The sequence below is a fragment of the Lathyrus oleraceus genome, chromosome 2, assembly GCF_024323335.1.
Source record: "Lathyrus oleraceus cultivar Zhongwan6 chromosome 2, CAAS_Psat_ZW6_1.0, whole genome shotgun sequence".
Taxonomy (NCBI): Eukaryota; Viridiplantae; Streptophyta; class Magnoliopsida; order Fabales; family Fabaceae; genus Lathyrus; species Lathyrus oleraceus.
In genome coordinates this window covers 127,644,096-127,665,836 of record NC_066580.1, presented here as the reverse complement: position 1 = coordinate 127,665,836, position 21,741 = coordinate 127,644,096, and positions in this window count along the sequence as shown.

The window sequence follows — 21,741 nt, the reverse complement described above, 5'->3', positions numbered from 1 at the left end:
CTAGCATTGACAGCCCCATCAAACAACAAAGTCCACTTTTCGTTTGGATCAGGTCCCTCCTCAACAACTGGCTCTTCACAGTCTTTCATCTTGAGGAACATGATGTCTTCATCTGGAAAATCAAACTTCATCGGCTCATAATCATCAATCGGCTGCTGAGCAAGATAGTCTGACAGAATACTCCCTTTGATGGCTTTCTGGGATGTATACTGGATATCGTACTCTGTCAGTACCATTTGCCAACGAGCCACCCTTCCGGTGAGAGCTGGCTTCTCTAATATGTATTTGACTGGATCCATCTTGGAGATCAGTAGGGTTGTGTGAGACAGCATGTATTGTCTCAATCGCTTAGCAGCCCATGCAAGTGCACAACATGCCTTCTCAAGCATTGAGTATCTCGACTCGCAATTTGTGAACTTCTTACTCAAGTAGTAGATGGCATATTCTTTCCTACCTGTCTCGTCGTGTTGACCGAGAACACAACCCATAGAATTGTCAAGTACTGTCAAGCACATAATCAGCGGTCTCCCTGGGACTGGAGGCATAAGGATAGGAGGATTCTGCAAATACTCTTTTATCTTCTCGAAAGCCCTTTGACAATCTTCATTCCACCTGATAGCCTGATCTTTCCTCAGCAATTTGAAAATTGGCTCACACGTGGTTGTTAGGTGAGAGATGAACCTTGCAATGTAGTTCAACCTCCCTAAGAAACTACGGACTTGCTTCTCTGTTCTTGGCTCAGGCATTTCCTGTATTGCTTTCACTTTGTCAGGATCCACCTCAATCCCTTTTCCGCTAACAATAAAACCCAACAATTTTCCCGATCTCACCCCGAAAGTGCACTTGTTCGGATTAAGTCTCAGTTTGAATTTCCTTAACCGTTCAAACAATTTCTGCAGATTCACCAAATGTTCTTCTTCTGTCTGAGATTTGGCAATCATATCGTCCACATAAACCTCGATTTCATGATGAATCATATCATGGAACAGAGTCACCATAGCTCGTTGATATGTTGCTCTGGCATTTTTCAGACCAAACGGCATCACCTTGTAGCAGAAGGTGCCCCATGGGGTTATGAAAGTTGTCTTTTCCATGTCCTCTGGTGCCATCTTAATTTGGTTATATCCAGAAAAGCCATCCATGAAGGAGAATACCGAGAACTGAGCTGTATTATCCACCAAAATGTCGATGTGAGGTAATGGGAAATCATCTTTAGGGCTAGCTCTGTTCAGATCCCGGTAGTCGACACACATCCGTACCTTTCCATCCTTCTTAGGTACTGGGACGATGTTTGCAACCCATGGCGGATAATTGGTTACTGCTAGAAACCCTGCATCCAACTGCTTTTGCACTTCTTCCTTTATCTTGACAGCCATCTCTGGTCTTGTTCTTCTGAGCTTCTGCTTGACCGGAGGACAACCTTCTTTGAGAGGCAAGCGGTGTACCATGATGTCTGTGTCCAGCCCGGGCATGTCCTGATAAGACCAGGCGAATATGTCAACGTATTCTTGCAGCAATTCAATCAGCCCTTTCTTCACATCATCTCCCAAAGCAGCCCCTATCTTAATTTCTCTCTTGGCGTCCTCGGTGCCGAGATTAATCACTTCAGTAGGCTCTTGATACGGTTGAATGACCCTTTCTTCCTGTTTTAAGAACCTGGCAAGTTCTTCAGGGAGTTCACAGTCTTCATCACCCTCTTTTTCAGCTTGAAAGATTGGATTTTCAAAGTCGAAGCGAGCCATAGCAGAACCGTTATCAATAGGATCCGGTGACGTGCATCTGCATGAGTGATGGTATGTGCTTATGAGTGTGAAAGAAAAAAGTGGAAACTAAACAAAACATTGCCATTTTTTTTATTTTGAAAAACTGCAAAAATAGAAAGACAGGGAACGAAATATTTGAATGCAAAAAGACGTCCTTTATTTATGATAAAAAATGCAAGTGTCACATAGATGAGCCCTACAATGAGTCATTACGCCCTGGACGGAACGTAAGACTTGGACATGCATGAATAAACAAAGAAAATTACTCCTTCAGAAAAGTGACTTGGACAATCTCCTCAGAAGACCAATTGTTGATGACTTCACCCGGGATCCTCGGACGCACCCAGTTGTCGATGTCACAATCACTATCCCCACCCTCTTTGTTGACCGCAGAGACTAAGTTGACTTCTCCTTCAACCATGTTAACATTTGCCCCACCATGCTGTGGCATGGGATTGTTAACGACATTCGGAGCTGGTGCAAGGTCGATGGCCTTTGAATCTATGAGGTCCTGAACTACGTGCTTAAAAGCTTTGTAGTTCTCAATGTTATGGCCAGGTGCCCCAGAGTGGAAGCTACACCAAGAGTTGGCGTCGTAACCCACCGGAAGTCTACCAACAGGAGGAGCCAGAGTGCGCAATTGCACAAGTTGTAGTTGTTGAAGACTAGAAAGCAACTGAGCGTACGACATTGGAAGGGTGTCGAAACACCGGTCCATCATTCTTTGCCTCTGTTGATAGGCGGGTCTGTTACCCGGTTGTTGCTGTTGTTGGTACTGAGCTGGTTGAAGTTATGGTTGTTGTTGTTGTAGTGGTGCTGCAGCTGGAATGGTCACAGCCGCAACATACGGTTGTTGATGATAATTCTGGAAACTGTTCCTTCTAACACCTCTGTTCTGATAGGAAGTCAAAGAATTCACTCCCCCCTCTCTCTGCTTATACCCTCCAATGAACGACTTTTTTACCCCTCATGAAGATCCAACTCCATTTTGGATCTTGCAGGTCTTCAGGTAATTCTCCACCCTCTCTCCGGTAGAGACCACATCAGCGAAGTCGGAGGCATTGCACCCCACCAGACGCTCCAGATAAGGTCCAGGCAGCGTATTCATGAACATGTTGGCCATTTCCTTTTCCAACATAGGAGGCTGAACACGGGAAGCTATCTCTCTCCAGCGTTGAGCGTATTCCCTGAAGCACTCATTGCTTTTAAGAGACAGATTCTGAAGTTGAGTTCTGTCTGGAGCCATGTCTGCATTATACTGATACTGTTTTACGAAAGCCTCCGCCAAATCCCTCCAGCAGCGGGTGTGGGCTCTGTCCAGCCTCATATACCATTCCAAGGATGCCCCAGCTAGGCTATCCTGGAAGAAGTACATAAGTAGCTTCTCGTCATCAGAGTATGCAACCATTTTACGGAAATAGGCTTGCACGTGAGTTTTGGGGCAAGAGATGCCATTGTATTTGTCAAAGACCGGGACTTTGAATTTCGGTGGCACTCTCACACCTGGGACCAGCCCCAAGTCAGCAACATCTACTCCCAGAGGATTCTGTCCTTCCACAGCTTTCAGCCTCTCCTCTAATCTTCTAAACATGGGGTCCATGCCATGGCCCATGCCAAAGTCTTCCTGAAGTAGGGGGAATTGATTGTCCTGATCATCACGGATGGGTTGTTGATCAAGGTTGACATGTGGGATCGGGATAGGCCCCGGTCCATTGGGACCATTAGCCTCTCCAGCTGGAGGATCATCCAATGTCTCTGGTTGAGTAGTAGGGGGTCTCTCTGTACCAACAATCTAAGCTCCTGCTGTCCTTGAGCCACCCCTTGAACCAAATCCATGAATTAGGTCATGCGGATCCTCATCTCAGCGAGCTCTGCTTGTACACCTTCCATTGCTCTCTGTTGATTTCTGCGGGTACCGTACCGGTGAATGCCTGGGTCAGCTATCCTGCTAATGGAACACCAAACAACTGAGAACACTGCGGCGGTACCTGTTATGCAAGACGTGCTAATGTGTATGCAAATGCAATGACATATTTATCAATTCCAAAGGGTATTCTACCCCCTTGATTCCAGTCTCACATTTGATAAAATATCCCTTTTAAAAGTACTAGAAAACCCCGACTAGAATCAAGAAGAAGATATAAACCTCTAGGAATAGATAAACATGTGTTGAATGATATGAATGCAAAATGATGTGATGCAATAATGTGAATGCAATGCAGTGGCATGGAAATCAAGATTGCTGTATCTGCTTGAACATATGTCGGGTTGCACTGTCTGAAGAGAAAACCCACTGAAGAATATAATATAAGATCAGATCTCTGCTCCAGAAAACCGGGTTGGTCGTGTTAGACGGTGTGGCTAGTGATCGAGAGGGGGGGTGAATAGATCACCTCTTTAAAAAGTTAACGGATTTAACGTTTTATCAGAGTTTTCAAAAATGGCGGAAAAATCGGTCCCGAATCGACTTCCGTCTATTCTGAACCGCTACTAGAAAGCTAGACACGCAAGTGCAGTTGCTGGATTTTAATGAGAATGACAGAAATAATTCACACCAGAATTCTAACAAATTGAATGCGCTTATCCTCAAATTCTATTTCCAATGAACACAATCAAGTTAACCGTTTTGTCAAACAGTTGGTGTGTGTGTGTTTGATGATGAACAGCAATGGTGTATGACTAAAGGTTTTATTATCACTGCTGTCCAAAAAAATGATCAATCACCACACACTAACAGAAATTGCAAAACAGTTTTGAAACGTAAAGAAGATTAAGGTAAGAGTACGATACGCAAAGATTTGTTAAGGAAGTTCCCCACGTCGTCCTCGCGTGTGGGTACGTCTCCCTCTCAATTTCAAATGAAATTGAGAACTTTGATTATCAATTATTGCCGAATCCGTTGATACAAGGTTTTGATACAAAGACAGAATTTCTAAACTCCAAGAACCTCTTCTTGTATAAACCTTCACTTGATCTGAGCTCGATCAAGATTTTCCTGCACAAAGTTGCAAACAATTCACCGGTTCCACGACCTGCTTGCGAAATCCCCCGATCTCCAAACGCAACGCTGCGGCTGAATATGTTCTGCAAATGTGACTTCCAAACCCTCAAGAACACACCAGTTCTTGAAGGACAAACCAGTAGGTTTTTCCTAGAAACCCCCTTCAATCTTCGACTCAGCTAGATCCTCGATCGTTCCACTGCAACCCACAGCTAGATCCTTGATCGTATCACTGAACGTTATCTCAATCCTTCTTTAATCCAAAGAACAAGAATTGTTATGTGTAATTGTTCTTGAAGAGAAGTGATTGAGAAGATGAAGAAGATGAAGTCTCTTTCAGGTTTCTATGTGCTCACAAACAATTGCTCCAACACTGCTTTTGATCTGTGTTCAATTGTTTTCCCTCAATGAATTCGTCGTCTTGCACTGCTGTTGGAACCTGTCTTTTATATGCTGCAAAACAGTTGCTGTTATACCACAAAAAAGCTTTATGTATTGATACATAATAGTGTGCATCGATGCATACTGTAAGTAATGTAAATTTTGGTGAAATTTATTATTCATGTATCGATGCAAAAGTCGTGTGTATCGATGCAAGTGCTTATTACACTAGTATGTATCGATGCCTGATGCGTATGTATTGATACACAGGCTATTTCATTTGTCATGTATCGATGCAGGGATCGTGTGTATCGATGCATAGAGTATTTTGTCTTCCATGTATTGATGCAAGACTCGTATGCATCGATGCATACTGAACAGAAAGGTTTTGTGATTTATCTCATGCTGTATGTATCGATGCAGAGGCTTCATGTATCGATGCGTACTGACATAAAATGCATTTTAATTGTTATTAAAGGGAAATATCAATGTAGGTTTATATGTACAGTTATGCAACAATAGAGTGAGATGAAAAACATAATAAAACACACATGTATCATGTAATGCAATGCACAACCAACATTTGGATGATGATCACACAATTTGCTATCATTAAAAATTAATTCAAGGTAAAGAATTTTCTCACAAACTCCCCTTTTTGATGATGGCAAATTTTTGGCAAGATGTGTGATACTCCCCCTGAGTTTGTGCATATCTGCATTTTCTCCCCCTTTGACAACATCAAAAAGAGGAGGAAACAGAATTATCAAGGTAGCAGTGTAACAGGACATGGCAAAAAATGGATAACAAGCTATCAATCACAAAGAGGGAAGCTATCAAAGTAAAGAATCATTCACAAAGAATGACGAATAAGGGTAATAACAAAAGAGATAAACATAAAGTGAAAAGCACTTAAGGATTAGAACGAGTTTAAGAATTTGCAGAAGCTGAACCATATATTATGCAACAATTCAAATACAACTTGAGCAGCATGAGATGAAATGCATTTAATTCAAATAGCATCAGTATGTGTCGATGCAAATGGTCATGCATCGATGCCTATTATTCACATTTGGCCTGTGTATCGATACGTGCGATGGCTGCATCGATACATCCTGAACCAGTTTGAAAAAAATTGAAATTCAGAGTATATGGATCGATGCATACATGTTTTGTGTCGATGCATACTGATGCCAAAGCAGATTTTAATGACTTTTTGATGCACTAAGTCATGATGGTTATGCCCAAGAAGGATTCATAAGTCAGATTATTGTAATGTTCAAACAATATAGACAAACAATAAATGCAACCAAATTAGTATCAACGAGAGTAAGAACATTTGTTCTAACATATACAACCACTTAGCAGTAGGAGAATTGTAGAAAGGATTGATATTACCTCTGTTGATGTAATCTTGCGAGGCATAAATGAAATCTAAAACAAATCTCATCAACCAAGGTGAGGCATAATATAGATAAGAAGAAACATGCTTATCCTTATCCAGATTCCCGTTGGTAGGCATAGGGGTGTCAATTGATTTTGAGTCATTTATTCCAAAGCGCTTGAGTAGTTTTCTGCAGTATTTTGTTTGACATACTGCTGTACCCTCAACAAGTCGCTTTATCTGCAGTCTTAGGAAATAGTTCAGCTCCCCCATTAGACTCATCTCAAATTCACCCTGCATAACCTTAGAAGATTCCTCGACCAAGTGTATGTTAGTTGAACCAAATATTATATCGTCGACATAAACTTGAACTAAAAGAATGTGCTTTCTTTTGTGCTACTAAACGTGTCTTGTTCCTAGTTATCACTCCGTTTTCATCAAGCTTATTTCTAAAAACCCATTTAGTACCTATGATATGATGATCTCGCGGACGAGGGACAAGTTCCCAAACGTCATTTCTTTTAAAATTGATTAAGCTCTTCTTGCATGGCCATTAGCCAAAATTCATCAATCAAGGCCTCTTTGGCATTTTTAGGTTCTACTTGTGAAACAAACGCGAAGTGAGAACAAAAACTTATCTTAGAACGAATCATTACTCCCTTTGAAATGTCTCCCAAGATGTTGTCAATAGGATGGTCTTTTGAGGATTTTCAAGCTGTTGGAAGGTCTTTCACTTCAGCTGTCTTTTCTTCCTCATTTTCTTCATGACTAGTATCTTCCTCCTTCTCATGGGCAGCTGTTTTGGACTGATCAGTTTCCTCAACAGCTTCCTTGAGTATGTCTTCTGTAGATACCCCTGCGTCATTAAAAGAAATACCTTTTCCGACATTTTTCGGATAAGACTCATCAAAAGAAACATAGACAGATTCTTCAATAGTAAGTAAACGCTTATTATACACTCTATATGCTTTTACTCCTTTAAACACAATGTTTTGTTCAGCATGTTCAATTATGCAGCAAGTTTTTGTGAAAGAAAAACTTTATAACCCTTGTCATGCAATTGACTTATGCTTAACATGTTGTGCTTAAGTCCCTCAACTAAATGGACATTTGAAATAGTAGTGGTGGAGGGATTTCCTACACTACCTTTGCCGAGTATAGCTCCTTTGTTATTGTCTCCATAAGTAGCATATCCCTTCTTCTTTGCTTTGAAGTCTATGAAAAGCGCTATGTCACCGGTTATGTGCCTTGAGCAGCCGCTGTCAAGAAACCATCTTCTATTTACGGAGGCAAGGCACTCATCCTACAATATCAAAAGAGAGAATTTGGTACCCAATTTTCATTGGGTCCGAGTGGGTAAGTGCTAACATGGTTGCCTTTTGGCTTCCATTGATAAATACCTTTAGGGACAAGAAATCTCCTAAACTTGCATTTCTCAATGGTATGGCCAGCATGACAACAATAATGACATAGATCATGATGATGTGTTTGTTGCTTCTTGTTCATTGAATCCTTTAGAATAAAAGAGTATTTTGCATATGGAGGATTCAATGACTTCTTGAACAACCTAGAGTCAACGGCATAAGTAATTTTAGGTTGTAGCGCTTTCTTTAATTTGACCTTAAGAGTATTTACCTCTTTTTGCCAAATATAACAAGCGTCACAATACCTAACTCTACTACATCCGTCAATGTCAATAGTTTTTGAATTTTCTGCAATACTAGTTTTTAATGCTTCTAAATCAATTTCAGCTTTGTTTACTTTTCCTTCCAAAAAAGAGAAGATATGTTTGTCGGAATCTAGTCGTTTAAAAGCATCTACAGCTTCGTTATGCAGTTTTTCAAAAGCTATTTTTAGTTCCGAAAAAGACATAGAGGAGAAATTATTGTAATAGGCTTGTTTTACCTTTTTGTCATTGTTTTTCTTCTTGTGGTAGGACAGATTTTTGGTGTGAGCCGTAAGGCACAGATTTGCGGATTCATCACTATCACTTGAATTTTGTGTGCTTGATGAATCACTATCACTTTCCCATGCAATGTAAGCTCTTCTTTGTTTGTTGTGCCCTTTTGGTGGAGCTTTTCCTTGATCCTTATACTTCATAGGACAATCTGTTTTATAATGTCCAGATTTACCACAATTAAAACAAGATCCTCTTCCTCTACTCTTCTTATTCTCTTCCTGTTTTGAATCTGTAGATTGTCTTCGAAACTTCATGAGATTTTTGTCGGAATGCTTGACTCCGTTCTTTCGAATGAATCTATTATATCTCCTTACAAAATGTCTCATTTCCTCATCATCCGAATCTTTGTCACTACTTGAATCATTGTCGCTTTGCTCTTTTTGTGAGGACTTAGAGCTAGAGGCCACAAGAGCTATTGGCTTCTTCTCTCCCTCTTTGTCTCTTTTCTTCTCCTTTTCCTTCTTACTTTTGCTCTCATATTTTTCAAGACTTTCCAATGCTTGCTGATGTTCTTCCAGCTTTCCAAACAGAGTTGTAATCGTAAGTGTCGTTAGATCGTTGGCTTCCTTGATAGCTGTTACTTTAGGTAGCCATTCCTTGCTAAGACACCTCAGAATTTTATTAGTAGTAATTTCATTGGAAACAGGTTTTCCAAGTGCATTCAACCTATTAGTGAGATGAGTGAATCTCTTTTGCATGTCGGAGATAGATTCTCCTTGTTTCATGCGAAAGAGCTCAAACTCTTGATTAAGTGTGTTAATGCGGGATTGTTTTACTTCAGTCGTACCCTCATGGGCAACTTCTAAAGCGTCCCACATTTCTTTAGCTGTCGTGCAATGGGATACTCGATAATACTCATCAACACCAAGTGCTGAAATTAGTATATTTCGAGCTTTCCAATCACACGACCACTTTTTCTCATCTTTCTCATTCCAATCAGATTCTGGTTTAGGTACTATGGCGCCAGCCGCATTTGTCATTGTAATTTGAAAAGGACCATTTTCAATGGCAGCCCATACTAGCCTATTCACAGAATTTATATGAACTCGCATGCAGTCTTTCCAGTAGCCATAATTTTCACCGTTGAAAATAGGCGCTCTATTATACGCCCCCTTTGGTTCAGAATCCATACTGTTACAGGCAGCCACAGAGCACCAGCGAACCGGCGCTCTGATACCACTTGTTAGACGGTGTGGCTAGTGATCGAGAGGGGGGGTGAATAGATCACCTCTTTAAAAAGTTAACGGATTTAACGTTTTATCAGAGTTTTCAAAAATGGCGGAAAAATCGGTCCCGAATCGACTTCCGTCTATTCTGAACCGCTACTAGAAAGCTAGACACGCAAGTGCAGTTGCTGGATTTTAATGAGAATGACAGAAATAATTCACACCAGAATTCTAACAAATTGAATGCGCTTATCCTCAAATTCTATTTCCAATGAACACAATCAAGTTAACCGTTTTGTCAAACAGTTGGTGTGTGTGTGTTTGATGATGAACAGCAATGGTGTATGACTAAAGGTTTTATTATCACTGCTGTCCAAAGAAATGATCAATCACCACACACTAACAGAAATTGCAAAACAGTTTTGAAACGTAAAGAAGATTAAGGTAAGAGTACGATACGCAGAGATTTGTTAAGGAAGTTCCCCACGTCGTCCTCGCGTGTGGGTACGTCTCCCTCTCAATTTCAAATGAAATTGAGAACTTTGATTATCAATTATTGCCGAATCCGTTGATACAAGGTTTTGATACAAAGACAGAATTTCTAAACTCCAAGAACCTCTTCTTGTATAAACCTTCACTTGATCTGAGCTCGATCAAGATTTTCCTGCACAAAGTTGCAAACAATTCACCGGTTCCACGACCTGCTTGCGAAATCCCCCGATCTCCAAACGCAACGCTGCGGCTGAATATGTTCTGCAAATGTGACTTCCAAACCCTCAAGAACACACCAGTTCTTGAAGGACAAACCAGTAGGTTTTTCCTAGAAACCCCCTTCAATCTTCGACTCAGCTAGATCCTCGATCGTTCCACTGCAACCCACAACTAGATCCTTGATCGTATCACTGAACGTTATCTCAATCCTTCTTTAATCCAAAGAACAAGAATTGTTATGTGTAATTGTTCTTGAAGAGAAGTGATTGAGAAGATGAAGAAGATGAAGTCTCTTTCAGGTTTCTATGTGCTCACAAACAATTGCTCCAACACTGCTTTTGATCTGTGTTCAATTATTTTCCCTCAATGAATTCGTCGTCTTGCACTGCTGTTGGAACCTGTCTTTTATATGCTGCAAAACAGTTGCTGTTATACCACAAAAAAGCTTTATGTATTGATACATAATAGTGTGCATCGATGCATACTGTAAGTAATGTAAATTTTGGTGAAATTTATTATTCATGTATCGATGCAAAAGTCGTGTGTATCGATGCAAGTGCTTATTACACTAGTATGTATCGATGCCTGATGCGTATGTATTGATACACAGGCTGTTTCATTTGTCATGTATCGATGCAGGGATCGTGTGTATCAATGCATAGAGTATTTTGTCTTCCATGTATTGATGCAAGACTCGTATGCATCGATGCATACTGAACAGAAAGGTTTTGTGATTTATCTCATGCTGTATGTATCGATGCAGAGGCTTCATGTATCGATGCGTACTGACATAAAATGCATTTTAATTGTTATTTAAAGGGAAATATCAATGTAGGTTTATATGTACAGTTATGCAACAATAGAGTGAGATGAAAAACATAATAAAACACACATGTATCATGTAATGCAATGCACAACCAACATTTGGATGATGATCACACAATTTGCTATCATTAAAAATTAATTCAAGGTAAAGAATTTTCTCACAGGTCGGAGGTTAAGGTTTCCTGAATTTAGCCCGTCCCTCACTGGTAGGTTCTAAGAACAGAAGTTCGTCAGCTTCAGCCCTTCAGTCGCGAATAATACGTTTACCACTGAAGGTTTGGTATTATTACGGGACAAAAGACCTTCATTGACTCCCCTCAACAGGACATCCTAATAGCAAGTTCCCAAGCTCGGGATCCTCGGATTGAGTAGCGAGAATGCGCCCACCAGAGCTAACATAATCACGTCTCGGAGGAGAGGCCTCGACTGAGTTCTCGGGAAACGGTCACCAGAGTCGACGATTTCTAGAGAAACATCCTGCCGTTACGGAACACCCGTAAGACATAATATATCCAAAAGAAACCTCGTCTGGATGTGGTTTTTCACGAACGACTTAACGTAGCAACACGCCACGCAAGCCTCATGATCATCCACTCTAAAACCTGTGTGTACACTCAAGCCTGGGTAATGGGCTTATCTCTCATAGAACACCCCATCCCAACAATCAAACAAACAGATCCAACAGATACAACAGATGCATGCAAGCAGGTAAGCAAATAAATGTACAAAAGCATGAACACCCAATAAACAAGAAATCACACAAGCTAGGAGGGACTCGCTTAGGGAAGATGGACCAGCAAGAGGTCAACTTCTTAGGGTCCCCAGTAGAGTCGCCAGCTGTCACAACCTGAAAAATACAGTGCGCGAAAAACAACCGGCGAAAGAAAATGACAGAAGAGTCGTCACCATGCGTTATTCATCCCAAAGGAGGGAAAGGAAACGCTCGAAGTAAACCTGAAAAAGGAAAGGACAAGACGGGGTCTCGCAACCAAATCTTGGGTTCGGGAGTCGGTTATGCGAAGGGAAGGTATTAGCACCCCTACGCATCCGTAGTACTCTACGGGATCCACTTTTGTAGTTCTTGTCTAAAGGGTGTGAGTTTATCTTGTGCTGTTTACCAAAAAAAATAAAAATAAAAATAAAATTAAAAAAATATAAAAAAAACGAATAAATAAAAATAATAATAAATAAATAAATAAATAAAATAAAAAATCTCAGACTTGGACCTCTCTCAAAAGCCCACTAAGCTACCAATATTAGGCTATAAATACTAGAGTTTCAGTGAAACAAAGATTCATTCTATTCCTATTACCATGAGGAAAAAGATAGTGAGAGAAGAGCTAACAGAGTTCAGAGCAGCCTCCAAACCCTGAAGGGAAGTCAACTGCACAGAATCACCTCTGCCTCACATAAACCCTAAAGATTGTTTTGTAAACCTCACGGGTGCAACTCAATTTCAATCAAGCTCTCCAATTAGGTTTGCCCTATATCCATCATCTTTATGCCTTTAATTTGAATGCTCTAAATGTATGAGGTATTATGGGTGAATTTGATACCCTTTTGATGCATGTCTTTTTTGTGAATTTTAATGGCATGATTCATGTGGTTTACATTTTGATTTGGGGGCAACCCTTGATTACCCTTTTTTTTTTGTCTCTAACCTGTTTGTTGAGTTTTTGTGAGGGCTCACATGACTTTTGCAGGGATAACTTGCATGGTTTTCCACTTTATTTGTGGGATACTCCCTGGAGGTTTCATTCCGATTACCTGTACTGACTCACTTTCTTTGATGGTGTTTAGCTTGGAAGGATCCCTGGGTTTCCCATTCCTCTAACTGCTGTTACTTCGGATCTTTATCCGCGTGGTACTTTTACATTTTTCCCGCATTTTACTGCTTTCCTAGCTGGAAGACCTCGATAGGAGGCAATGTTTTTATGTGTTTTTTTACAGGTTCCTTCGTCAAGGACTGCCTTTTTGCATGAGTTCACCAAACCCTAACCCTTCATTGATTTTTCTTCTCCTAAACACACGTTTACTCCTTCTACTACTGGTGAGTAAGTCTCCAAAGGTCGAGCATCCGGTAGATTGCGTAGTAACGTCGTTCGTCCAAAACCCACTCCATAACCCCGTAGTTAGCCGAACTACGGCTTGCTCTGATTCTCATTCCAGATGAGATACGTAGGCATAAGACGCGATGTCTTAGCGAGCACACATCCCCCCAACCCATAGGTCAGCCGAGCTACGAAGACTCTGATTCACATATTTATATGAGATACGTATGCAGTGGATGCGACATCCGCGCGAGTCATTTTCATTTAACCCCTTTTTTTGGTAAACAGCACAAGATAAACTCACACCCTTTAGACAAGAACTACAAAAGTGGATCCCGTAGAGTACTACGGATGCGTAGGGGTGCTAATACCTTCCCTTCGCATAACTGACTCCCGAACCCAAGATTTGGTTGCGAGACCCCGTATTGTTCTTTCCTTTTTCAGGTTTACTTCGAGCGTTTCCTTTCCCTCCTTTGGGATAAATAACGCACGGTGGCGACTCTTCTGTCATTTTCTTTCGCCGGTTGTTTTTTTCGCGCACTGTATTTTTTAGGTTGCGACAGCTGGCGACTCTGCTGGGGACACTAAGAAGTTGACCTCTTGCTGGTCCATCTTCCCCAGCAGAGTCGCCAGCTATCGCAACCTGAAAAATACAGTGCGCGAAAAAAACAACCGGCGAAAGAAAATGACAGAAGAGTCGCCACCGTGCGTTATTCATCCCAAAGGAGGGAAAGGAAAGGCTCGAAGTAAACCTGAAAAAGGAAAGGACAAGACGGGGTCTCGCAACCAAATCTTGGGTTCGGGAGTCGGTTATGCGAAGGGAAGGTATTAGCACCCCTACGCATCCGTAGTACTCTACGGGATCCACTTTTGTAGTTCTTGTCTAAAGGGTATGAGTTTATCTTGTGTTGTTTACCAAAAAAAGGGGTTAAATGAAAATGACTCACGCGGATGTCGCATCCACTGCATACGTATCTCATCTGAATATGTGAATCAGAGTCTTCGTAGCTCGGATGACCTATGGGTTTGGGGGGATGTGTGCTCGCTAAGACATCGCGTCTTATGCCTACGTATCTCATCTGGAATGAGAATCAGAGCAAGCCGTAGTTCGGCTAACTACGGGGTTATGGAGTGGGTTTTGGACGAACGACGTTACTACGCAATCTACCGGATGCTCGACCTTTGGAGACTTACTCACCTGTAGTAGAAGGAGTAAACGTGTGTTTAGGAGAAGAAAAATCAATGAAGGGTTAGGGTTTGGTGAACTCATGCAAAAAGGCAGTCCTTGACGAAGGAACCTGTAAAAAAAACACATAAAAACATTGCCTCCTATCGAGGTCTTCCAGCTAGGAAAGCAGTAAAATGCGGGAAAAATGTAAAAGTACCACGCGGATAAAGATCCGAAGTAACAGCAGTTAGAGGAATGGGAAACCCAGGGATCCTTCCAAGCTAAACACCATCAAAGAAAGTGAGTCAGTACAGGTAATCGGAATGAAACCTCCAGGGAGTATCCCACAAATAAAGTGGAAAACCACGCAAGTTATCCCTGCAAAAGTCATGTGAGCCCTCACAAAAACTCAACAAACAGGTTAGAGACAAAAAAAATAGGGTAATCAAGGGGTGCCCCCAAATCAAAATGTAAACCACATGAATCATGTCATTAAAATTCACAAAAAAGACATGCATCAAAAGGGTATCAAATTCACCCATAATACCTCATACATTTAGAGCATTCAAATTAAAGGCATAAAGATGATGGATATAGGGCAAACCTAATTGGAGAGCTTGATTGAAATTGAGTTGCACCCGTGAGGTTTACAAAACAATCTTTAGGGTTTATGTGAGGCAGAGGTGATTCTGTGCAGTTGAGTTCCCTTCAGGGTTTGGAGGCTGCTCTGAACTCTGTTAGCTCTTCTCTCACTATCTTTTCCCTCAGGGTAATAGGAATAGAATGAATCTTTGTTTCACTGAAACTCTAGTATTTATAGCCTAATATTGGTAGCTTAGTGGGCTTTTGAGAGAGGTCCAAGTCTGAGATTTTTTCTTTTATTTATTTATTTATTTATTATTATATTTTTATTTATTCGTTTTTTTTTTGTTTTTTTTTTATTTTTTTTTTGTTTTTTTTGGTAAATAGCACAAGATAAACTCACACCCTTTAGACAAGAACTACAAAAGTGGATCCCGTAGAGTACTACAGATGCGTAGGGGTGCTAATACCTTCCCTTCGCATAACCGACTCCCGAACCCAAGATTTGGTTGCGAGACCCCGTCTTGTCCTTTCCTTTTTCAGGTTTACTTCGAGCGTTTCCTTTCCCTCCTTTGGGATGAATAACACACGGTGGCGACTCTTCTGTCATTTTCTTTCGCCGGTTGTTTTTTCGCGCACTGTATTTTTCAGGTGTCGACACTTTCATCTGCTTTTGGCCACATCGTTGCACAAAGGATCACCTAGAAGCTTTTAGATCTTGTGACTGCTCAAGCTACAAACAAAAGATGTTAGTGACATATTTTTATGCTTTTGATTAGTGTATAAAATGGGAAAAGCAATGATATACAATTCAAGCATGCCTGGTGATCTCAAACCACTCACAAGAGATACCACCCAAAGGCAAAGGAAACCCAAATGCTTATGATCCTTGAGGCTTTGCAAATGTAATGTCATGATGCCATGAGGGATCTTAGGGCCAAAATTGGGGTCTTACAAGGGTGTCAAACCCTAGATGTGAACTTGATGAATTAATGGAATCATGCCCTTCCTACAAAAGAGTTAGACAAATGCAAAGACATATATTTGGTACTTTGGTTAGTGAAATAATAAAGTACAAGTATGATATAATCCCAAGGTACTTGGTGATCCCTCCCAAAACAAACCCAATGAAATAGGGGTAAGGAGGATGCCAAGGTATGATCCCAATGCTAGTGCTTATGATGAAATTTCATGAGGGATCTTAGGGTCAAAATTGGGGTCTTACAGCTGCACCTATTTAAGGATATTCTAACTGAGGAGGTGAAGGGTAAAATCTTTGACTCGACTCAGTAGAATGGGCTTAAATAACAACATAGAGAAACAAATTTTGGTCCCTAAGAGACCTTATGATGCATATGACATGAATGCAAAAGTTAATTCTCCGTGGGGAGATATTGCCACAAAGGAAGAAATCAGAGAGACCAAAAATCCGCAGGAGCACAATGCATTCCGTAAGGAAAACTTACTGGGGAGACAGAGACTCTGGGAAAAAAAGAGTTATGCGTAGGCCAGGCTACGACTTAAAACTACTGGGGGACTAGAGGGATTCCACACAAACATTGAAAAGACTCAGCCAGGGAAACAAAAACATCTACAGGGGATACGAGTAAGTCAGGATAAAATTGAGGTACTCGAATCATGCATGGGAAAGCGATTTCACTAAGGAAATGCGCACTCAACTCAACTGGGGAAGAATGCACTTCAACACAAGAGGAGCAGAAATCTATTATCTACTACCTGTTACTGGGTAAGGAGATAATAAAAATATGATAGAGAGAACATCCGTTATCGATTAGGATGAACATATCAAGGATGACTCGCTGAGGACCACCAGGAGGGAGTATCCATTACTGGTCACTGGGTAAGAATAGCCTTGCTAGGAAAAACTGCAGAAAATAGGATTTACAACTACTAGTTACTGGGCAGAAGACCAAGGATGAGAGTATCCGTCATCGGTTAGGATGAACATATCAAGGAGAAACTCGAAAGGGAAGAAAATTTGTCATCAGTTGAGATGAACATATCAAGGATAGACTTGCCGGGAAATTCCAAGGAGGATACCCGTCATCGGTTAGGATGAACATATCAAGGATATACCAATTGGACAAAAAGGGTAGGAATTACATCTATCGAAAGCTGGATAGAAAACCGTCGGAGAGAGAATTCGTCATCGGTTAGGATGAACATATCAAGGATAAACTCTGCGACGGGACAAAGTAGGATTTACAACTACAAGTTACTGGGTAGAAAACCAATCAAAGAGAAAATCCGTCATCGGTTAAGATGAACATATCAAGGATAGACTCTGCAAAGGGGATAAAGTAGGATTTACAACTATCGATTATTGGGTAGAAAACCACACGGAGAAGAAAACCTGTCATCGGTTAAGATGAACATATCAAGGATTAACTCTCTGAGGAACAAAATAGGGATTACGACTACCTTTTTACTGGGTAGAATACCAAAAATGAGAATATCCGTCAATGGTTAAAGTGAGCATATCAAGGATAGACTCAGGAAGGGGAAAGAAAGATATTCGTCACCGATTAGGATGAATATATCAAGGATACACTTCCTAGGGAATAGATCCACTAGGGACTCCACTGAGGAAATAAATAAGGGTACTTTTGCCGGGTATTGGGCAAGAAGTAATAAACTTCAAATTAAGAAGAATATTACTAGTTACTAGGTAATAGACTCTTAGGATACCAAAGCATCTATCTAGGTAAGATCTAGAAAGAAACAATCAATCAAGACTCAACCCAATGAGGACATAACTCAAGGGGAGTAATTCCATCCAGATAATCTATTGGAGAGGAAACTGAAATAACAACCATCCACGAGGAAAAAACTCAGTGGGGAAACAGAGAAAGGTTAAAGTCTTTCTGCCTAAGGGGCTGACATTCTACAATTGAGGGAAGACTGACACCAGATTTGATATGGGGATAAAATACCTCTATATGAATCTCGAAAAAATCAAATATGAAGATGCGAGATATGAAAATTATGAAATTATTTGAATGTATATGTATATGCATATATGATGATTATGCTGACAAAACGATCACAAAGGATACAGAGGTGTCGCAAAGAATTTGAACCATCGGTACAATCCTCGGTCGATCCATAAAATATGGAAACAATCTGCTAGAGAACAGAGAGATCAATATCCCAAAGGTTCAAACCTAACTGGGAAGGAGGAGATCTGCTGAGGATAGAAGAAACAATCTGTGGGGAATTTTAGGTCAACACCATAAAAATGGGAGACAACCCTACAGAGAACAATCATAACAAAAGCTTCTTAAAAACCAGGAGGAAACTCTGACTGGGAGCGAGTTGAATGGAGATTGGTGGGTAAAATCAATGCGATCCACTGGGGAAGATCAACCATCTCTGAAGATCAACCCTGCTGAGGATGTACGAACTTCGCTGGAGAAGGCAGAAACTTTGTCGGGCAAAACAACATGCCGCAGGATATCAACCAAATCATTCGGGGACAAGGAAAGAAACTACACTGAGGATCCAACACTCCGCCGAGGAACTGAATCAACACAAACGTCTAAGGATACCCGAAGGGTTAAGTACTTGGGAAACCTCTGATGTTTCACACTTAAGGACTTGCTATCCATTGAAATGCTGTTGATATTCATTTTACTTGCTTTAAAAAATTCTTGCTTTTATATATTAAAGAAAACTTGATTTTAATTTAAAAATTTAATTTCAAAATGATCATAATAAAATTTAAAACTATTGGCTGAAGTAAATAAGAGTAGAAACACTTTAGATAAAAGCTTAACTTTATTTAATAGAATGGTAGTCTGTAAATGACAAGACTCCATAGATTTTACAAAGTTGAAAATGATAATTTACATGGAAAAGGGGTACATTGAATACAAATGATCCTTAATCCCTCTAACAACTCTTGATATCCACTGTGCTCTTGACCACTGCTGGGGTGATGAATCGATGTCAACCCTTGTTCTCAAACAAGCCTTCAAAACACTGAAGATCAGCAGAATACAGTTACTTGCCATAATCCCTAATTTTTGCATAAGTTTCCCCAAGGTGGGGTACTCAACTTATCGGGAAATTCTTTTTGTTTTAGGTCTCTAATTTTTGCCTGGATCGCCCTTTCGGGTTTTCAATCCACCGAGACGCTCATTTTTGCCTAAGCCACCCTTTCGGGTTTTCAACTTAGCGAGTTGTTCTTTTCTTTTTTAGGCGAAGTATTTCTTGACTGCATCTGGATTCACAGGACGAGTGAACTCTTCACCATCCATTGTTGTAAGAATCAATGCACCGCCTGAAAAAGCTCTCTTAACAACATATGGGCCTTTGCAATTAGGAGTCCATTTTCCTCTAGGATCTGGCTTGAATGTCAAAATCTTCTTGAGCACAAGGTCAAAGTGGACAAATTGAAAAGACATTAATATAAACAATTAGAATGGTATGAATAATGGAAAATGAATAAAGCTAAAAACTTAAAGTGCATTAAAAGTAAATGGCTTGAAATTAAATGTTAGTTGTTAATGAATTAGAAGTTAGTATTGTTTTTGCTTTTGCTTTTCATTTTAAGTCATTATTTGGAGAACACTCAACCCATTTATCACAAGCATGGATCCTTGAACCAAGACATCTTCCAAAGGAAGGAAAAAGGCCAAGTTTCCACACAATACCATGAAAGAGGGGAAACTTACAATCTCACTAACTAGAATGCTATGCCTTTTTGTGTCAAAAATTTAGTGCTATGTTAAGCAATCGTAATTGGACTTATGCAGAAGTCACAAGTATTTGAGGTCGGACAATAGAATTTTGGTGTTAATGCATGTTAGAGACATAATATAATGGACTATGCTCATGAAACATACCACACACTAAAAGAATATGCAAAAGAGGTGACCTAATCTCATCCATACTTATGTTGATTTTTCAATCAACTAGCCTTAGGACCTTGAGATATCATAGGCCACTAAAATGGATGCATAAAGAAGGGGAATTAGATGAAGTGGGAGGGGAATAGATCAAGACTCAAATTGGTCAAAGGAGGAATTTTACCAAATTAAAATCATTCATTCATTTTGGGAGAGGGAATGTACACTCCATCAATCCCCTAAATCTAATGATCTTAACCTAACAAAGTCAAATCAACATTGACCAAGGCCCAACAACACAAGTCAAACTTATATAAATCATCAAGATAGCTCAACACAATTATTTGGCATTTATTCAATTAAAAAAAACTAAAAATAATGCATTAAATTAAATATGATTTGTCAAATTCCTAAAATCTCATCAAAGCACCAAAGAAATGGCCATGAGAAAAAAATTCAGAATTTTTGGAGACTTAAAAGTATTTTTTAACAATTAAAAATATGCACAAAATTAATTAAATCATGAAAAATATTAATAATGATCCAAAAAATAATTTTAATCCAAAATATGAAAGAGGAATTTATTTAAATTTTTTTGGTGAAACTCTCATATTTTTTGGATCAATATTAAAATTAATATGAATTAATGAAACTAAAATAAATTAAATGAAATTCAAATAATCAGAAAAAACGTGGACCACTTGATCTCCCTCATTAATTGAGGTGGCAGATAAAGTGGACATGAGCGCGCGTTCCACCGTGTACCTGGTCAACTGTTCCACACGCGTGATAATTGTAAGATCCCAATTTTGACCCTAAGATCCCTCATGCAAATTCATCATAAGCATTAGCATTGGGATCATACCTTGGCATCCTCCTTACCCCTCCTTCATTGGGTTTGTTTTGGGAGAGACCACCAAGCACTTTGTGATTGTATCATACTTGTATTTTATCATTTTACTAACCAAAATACCAAAAATATGTCTTTGCATTTGCCTAACTCCTTTTGCAGGTAGGGCATGATCACCATTGATCTATCAAGTTCATATTTAGAGTTTGAGACCCCCATGACAAAGAGCACAACCATGAATTGATACAAGAATGTTTATGAGCATCATATATGAGTTCCAATGATCTCTACATGTTATATTAATCAAGTTTTCTTCAAGAGTTTGAGGGTGATTTGCCTTGGAAACCCTAGTTTGACTAGGTATCTTTAGTAACTTCTTCAATAAGCTATCTCACCAATTGATCAAATTTCTCAAGGGGAACTTCAAAATTCATCATCTTATGCATATATGATCTAACATGAGCCTAGAAAGTCAAGATAATTGAAGGTTAGCAAGTTGGTTGATGGTGGTTGGCCAGATGAATTCATCTGATCAAAACTGGGTCTCCCTAGACCCTATCTCCTACAATTTTCACCATATGAAAATTATTCCAAGATAAAACTTAATCTAAATGACATTCCAAACAACTTTCATGTTTAGACCTAGAGCTAGTTTTTCTTTGAAAATCATTTTCTATGTTGGTCATTTTGTCTAAACCCTAATTTGAAAGTCAACTTCCCAAGGCCATAACTTGCTCAATTTTTATGAGATGAAAGATTTCCAAGTTGCAAAAATCAAATTAAAGAGGTATAATTAAAATTTTATGTTTGGAGTGGGATATAATTCAACTTTAATGAGCATGTGATATGAGGCTACATTATAGGTCACTTTTGACCTATACCATTGAACAAGTGATTTTTCCAAACTTCAAAAATGCATAACTCCATCATTTCAAATCCAAATGACATGAAGTTTGTGACCATTTTGAAGGTCTTTGAAATAGCTAGAACTTTGATGAAGACACATTTCTCATTTGAAGCTCACATAA